We start from the raw sequence: 6000 nt of genomic DNA, 5'->3' as shown, positions 1-6000 counted from the left end.
TTAAACACTTTTGTCTCCCCAAGGTGGTCAGCCTAGAGCGGGAGTGGTTTGGGAGGGTCCAAGGGAAGAGAAAGCCGCTGTGGGAGTCAGTGACACCCACAGAGGTGGGTGGGAACTAGCAAGTTAGGGTGCTGCTAGGTGTTATGCTAAGCATTTTAACATTAGTTATCTTATGATAAGAACTCTATGAGGAAGGAAGTGTTATCGACATTTAACAGATAAGCAAACTGAGGCTTAGGACAATCAGTGCTTAGGACCATCAGTGATTTACTCTAGTCACTAAGTGGTATAAAGGTGTAATTCATACTGAGTTCTGGGTGATTCTAAAGAGGATGCTCATAAGATAGAAACTGCAATTGGCAGTTAGAAAGAGATAACTGACTCGAGTGCCTTAAACAGATTAGGGATTAACTTTCACGTTAAAGATGACTGGAGGGAGGTAGGGTTGAGGGCTGGGCTGGCAGCTCCACAAAATTACCAGAGACCCAGCTCCACCATCCTCAGTTTATGGCTTCCATCTCCATAGCCACCTCATGGTCCAAAATGGCTGCTGGAGCTCCAGCCATCTCATCTGTTTTATAGGCGAGAAGAAGAAAAAAGAGGCAGAAAGACCTGACTCCTAGTTTAACTGGCTCTTTAAAGAGGGTCTTTCTTAGTCCCACTCGAAAGCTTCCACATCATTGGCCATCCCAACTATGAAGGAGGCTGGGAAGCGTAGTCTTTTAGTTGGGCCACATTGCTGTGCAAAGACCAGAGCTCCATAGTGAGGAGGAGGAAGATCATGTTATAGGCCCCCTTCCACCTTGCCTCCCCTGCAGAGGAGCCATATTTCCATGCCTTCCAGTCTCTCCAGCGACGCATGTATTACTGATGGGAGTCACTCGAGGCTTGGAAAGTCAGTCACCCACTCCCTTCTGGACTGCTTTGCTGCGGGACACAGGTGCAGAGAGGCACATCTGGGCCACGTGCTGCTGACGGAAGTGTTACATTCTCACTGCTCACCCTTGGCTGTGCCTATGGTCTCCTAGGGGACCTGCTGTGTGTAGAATGTGCTGTTTTGTTAATTATGCCAGTGGCTCTTTGGCGTCCCGCTGACTGGCTGGTGGTTTAGAGCATGGATGGCAGTGCTAGAGAGACCTGGATTCAACCCTTGGCTCCCCCTTTTGACCACTGGCAAATACATAATTGTTCAGGAATTTTCCATTCCCCTACCTGTCAAATGGGCATCACAATGGTTGCACACATGCATCCAGGATTTACTCCGTCCCAGCACTTCTGAATACTCTGCACACACTAATATACTGAACCTTCCCAGTGAGCCTGTGAGGTAGGAACTACTATCATTCCCATTGTATAGATGCGGGAACTGAGGCACAGGCATTTAAGTGTAGCTGGGGAATGACCCAGCTGGGAAAGAGAGGTGATCTGACCAGAACTCACATTCTGGACAGTACTGCAGGCAACTCTGTGAACCTCTGTTTCACTACATGCAGAATAAAATGGGGGTGATAACAGTACTTCCTTGGGCTGACCTGAAGACCCAGCAAGAGACCGATGTCATTATGTACTCCATTTAGTACCTGGTGTGTAGCAGATGCTGGGCGCATGTTGGCTGATACTACCCTGTTTCCTGGACTCCTTCCCTGGATTCCCACATTTGGCTAAACACTGTCTGCCTGGCCACTTATAGTTCCATTCCCTCTTTTGGCTATTTTTATTTCTATTTCCTTGGAACTCTAGATTCAATACGTGAGCCTCAGTGGTTCTTTGCAGCTTGCATGGAAAGGCCAGGGGCTTTGGGGAGATGAGACAGCTTCCCAGATGGGAGTAACTGGGAATGCTGTGTTTATTCTGCTGGAAAGCACTGACACAGCTGCCTTTTCTGGGTGAGTGACCCTGGGGACAGAGTCGAGCTTTGCCAGAGTGACCAAGATGGTCGCTGCTGGGAGAGGCCATCTGGACAGGGTGTGGAATTTCTGCTGAAGGCTTCCTGGGAAGAAACGCCAGGACGGAGCCACAGGCAGATCTGGGCAATTAGGCAAAGGAGCCAGGAACCTTCCTGCTATTTTATCTTCACAGAGGCTCAGGCCTGGAGGAGGCCAGGCATGGTAGCCCTCTCTTGGTCTTATGAGAAGGGGACTTTCGGACAAAAATGGAGATGGACAGTGTCAGCCAATTTGCCAAGACCTATTCTCTTTGTTCTAAGAAAACATTGATTGGTTTTTTAAGTCATGGTCTAAGCCAGTCATGGCCATTTTGTTATCAAATTTCCCAGCGTCTCATGCTGATCATATGACCCAGATCTGGCCAGTCAATCCTAAAGTGGAAAGTCTGCTGGGGACATTTCTGGGAAGCTTTTGCTCTCCTGATGAAAAGAGACAGGAGTACCTCGTGTGGCCCTTGACCTTTCCCTCACCATGGGCTTGTCCTGCACCCAAGTGTGAGGACTAGAGCAATAGCAGTCATCTTGTGACTCAGAGGCCAAAACCTCAGGATGGAAATGAATTATGTTAGGGAAGGTGGAGTCATGGTCCCTGATGCTAGCCACTACCTGCTTCTAGTTATGTGAAAAGAACCCTCTATACATCTGCTTAAGCCTCTTTTGGTTGCATTTTGTTTTTTGCAGGTGAATGTGTTCCTTCCTTTCCAAAGTCAGTTTAAACCCCACCTGAACGTCCACGTGCCAAGCTTAGCAAAAACGACAAAAGAGCATAATGGGGGCAGAAGGAATTGCTCAGACTCACCAGGGATCTTAAGGCTCGGTCAGCCCTAAAATTATTGAAGGGGACTTTTGTCTTCCAGCTTTCACATTTCGGCTGACCCAGTCTGATGTTAGTTTAAAAAGACGAGCGGCTATGACAAGTAATCCCCGGGACTCAGGAGACGGCACAATGAAGATGTAGGGATTGTTCATCTTAGTTGGACGTGGGCTGGTGGGAGGCAGCGAGCGCACTGGGTCCGCTTCCCACAGACATTCAAGGACCTAGACCCCTTCTATCTTGTGGCTCTGCCTTCCTCTAGGTCTTCCTCCAGGGCTTCTGGGTACTCTCATTCAGCAGGGAGGTGGGGAAAGAGAAATGAGGGTGGCACATGGGAGGGTCTTCGCTTCAGGCCTGGGAGCAATGACATCACTTCCTCCCACATTTCATTGGCTGGAACTCGGTCATGTGGTCATACCTAACAGCAAGGGAGGCTGGGAGATGGAGTCTCATTGTGTGCCCAGAGACCCTGTGGAAGCCTGCACTGCCCTTCAGAGGTGGTGGGCAGCAGAGTCCTTTGCTTCTCTCTCCAACGCCCTTTCTACAGTTGTTTCTTCCCATCTTTTGTTCTACTGTGTCCCAGCGCCTTCCATGTAGTAGGTGCTCAGGAAATTGCACGAACGGAGCGATCTAGCAGTACATGAAAAAGCTGAGTCGGAAAGGATGCCCTATACCAGCCGGACAGGACTGGGGTCTGGTTTGTGCAGGAAGGAGCCATTGCAGGGTTTGGAGCAGGGCAGTCACTTGCCGTTGGAGTGGAGGCTCTGGAAAGGGTGGAGGCAGGGACGCCAGCCCTGGTGACCATCCAAGTGCAAGCTGATGAGGCCTGAGCATAGCTCTTTCAGAGGAACAATTAATATGGTTGTTGATGACTGATTCGTTGTGGCAGGGAGGGAGAACACAGGGAGGAGTCTGGGTGGAGCAGGGAGGGCTAGCCTCGGTCTTGGACAAGATATGGAGGGGTCTGGAGGTGGGGTGGAGGGGTAGGTGTTCAGACGGTGGAAGGAGTCTGGAGCCTGAAAGGGAAGTTTAACTGAGAAATAGAAAATTAGGAGTCATTCATGTGTAGTGCCTGGAAGAAAAATCAGGTAATTCTGTTTTTCAGAAGCTGGTTGTATTTATGCATACGTACAAGACAGCAGCCGCAGTGGTGTTTAGAGAAGAGCAGCTTTTGTCTGGAAAAACATTCTAAAGGACTCTTGATTGGGTGAAAGGTCTTGGGCTTGCCTAGACCTAAGCTCGTACGGGAAGGAGTGCTCCATTCCCCCCCCCCCCCAGAGATGGGGAATGGGGGTTTGTGAAAACGCTGTAGGGCGCTGGAGCAGGACCTTAGGGCAGGGACAGGGGTTTCCTTGGGGGCCAAGCCTGACACCCTTGAGAAGCAGAGATCGCCAACATTCCGTTTTAAATGAGCATGTAATGACCCTTTCTCTTAGAACTCAACAACAGAAATGCAAATAACCCAAATAAAAACAGGCAAAGGATAGGAACAGACCTTTCTTCAAAGGAGATAGACAGATGGCCAACAGCACAAGGAAAGATACTTAACTTCATTCATGATCAGGGAAATGCAAATCAAAACCACAATGAGAGGGGAGCCTGAGTGGCTCAGTGGGTTGAGCCTCTGCCTTCAGCTCAGGTCATGATCTCAGGGTCCTGGGATCAAGCCCCCCATCAGGCTCTCTGCTCAACAGGAAGCCTGCTTCCCCCCTCTCTCTGCCTGCCTCTGTGCCTTCTTGTGATCTCTGTCTGTCAAGTAAACAAATAAAATCTAAAAAAAAAAAAAAAACCAACAAACCCACAACGAGACACCATTTCCCAGCCTCCGAGGATGGCTAGTATCAAAAAGACAAGAAAGAACAAGTGTTGTTGAGGCCGTGGAGAAGTTGGAGCGCTCATGAGCTGCTCGTGGGAGTGTAAAATGGCAGCCACTGTGCAAAACGGTCTGGAAGTTTCTCGAAAGGCTAAGTATAGAGTTATCCTATGACTCACCAATTTCACTGTTAGAGAGCGCCCAAGAGAAATGAATTGAATCCATTAAAAGACAACAATAACGACAAGCTGGCGGGCGTCTGGCTCGTTCTGTCAGTAGAACATCTAACTCTTGATCTTAAGGTAGTGAGTTCAAGTCCTACACTGGGTGTGGCACCTACTTAAAAAAAAAAAGTTAAAAAACCCAAACTTTACATAAAATGTACACACAGCATTATTCATGACAGCTAAAATACAGAAACAGCCCAAGTATCCATCAGCAGGCAAACGGATGGACAAAATGGGCTATGACCATACCATGGCGTATTACTCAGGTATAGGAAGGCACGAGGTACGGATACATGCTACAGCATGGATGGACTCGAAAATATGCTAAGTGAAAGAGCCTGGGCACAAAAGGTCACACTAATTGCATGAGTCTTCTAGAAGATGCAAATCCATAGGGATGGGAAGTTGGTTACCAGTTGCCAAGGGCTGGGGGGCAGGGTGCAGAGCAATAGCTGATGGGTACAGGGCTTCTCTCTGGGGTGATGGAGAAGTCCTGGAATTAGATCATGATAACGGTCACACAGCATCATGAATGTGACTCAAACCACTGAACTGTACACTTTAAAAGGGTTAAAATAGTTCTTTGGGAAAGAAAGACACAGTGGCTGCTGTAGGGAAGGTGGGGTCACCTGTTCCTGCCGCCCGCCCTGTCATCGCTTCTTAAGATACCTGGAAGACATCCGTGGGACCCGAGGTGGCAGCTCACCGAATCTGAATGACTCTAAGCAGAAGCAATGGGGAAAGTCTTTGGAGAAGATACGAGCTGACTGGGTCAGAGCCTCCAAGGCAAAGAATCCTAGTGTGAAGGGACCGGCCTACCAAGACTGTGAGAATCACTCCAAGAAAAATCTCCCAGTGCTGAAGGTTCTAAGATTTGAGATCTTTGCCAGATGAGGACCCACGAACGACTCATGGATTAGCACCGTCTCTATGTGCTGCCCAGCAGATGCCCCACCCCAACCCTTGGTAGTAAGCCAGCGGTTAAGGTTGAAGTCACCATCACAGATGGTTCAAGTGATTATCTATTGTTAAAAAGTAAAAGAAGATAAGGTGGTTAAAATAATGACATTTATCTCAATACAGTTTTGTTTTTTTTTTTAATTAGGCTCCATGCCCAACCTGGGGCTCAAGCTCGTTACCCTGAGATCAAGATTTGCAAGCTTTACTGGCTGAGCACCACCCCCAATTTTTTTTTTTTTAA

Source organism: Mustela erminea, chromosome 18, assembly GCF_009829155.1.
Source record: "Mustela erminea isolate mMusErm1 chromosome 18, mMusErm1.Pri, whole genome shotgun sequence".
In the NCBI taxonomy this organism is placed as follows: domain Eukaryota; kingdom Metazoa; phylum Chordata; class Mammalia; order Carnivora; family Mustelidae; genus Mustela; species Mustela erminea.
Note: the sequence above shows the minus strand (reverse complement) of the source record.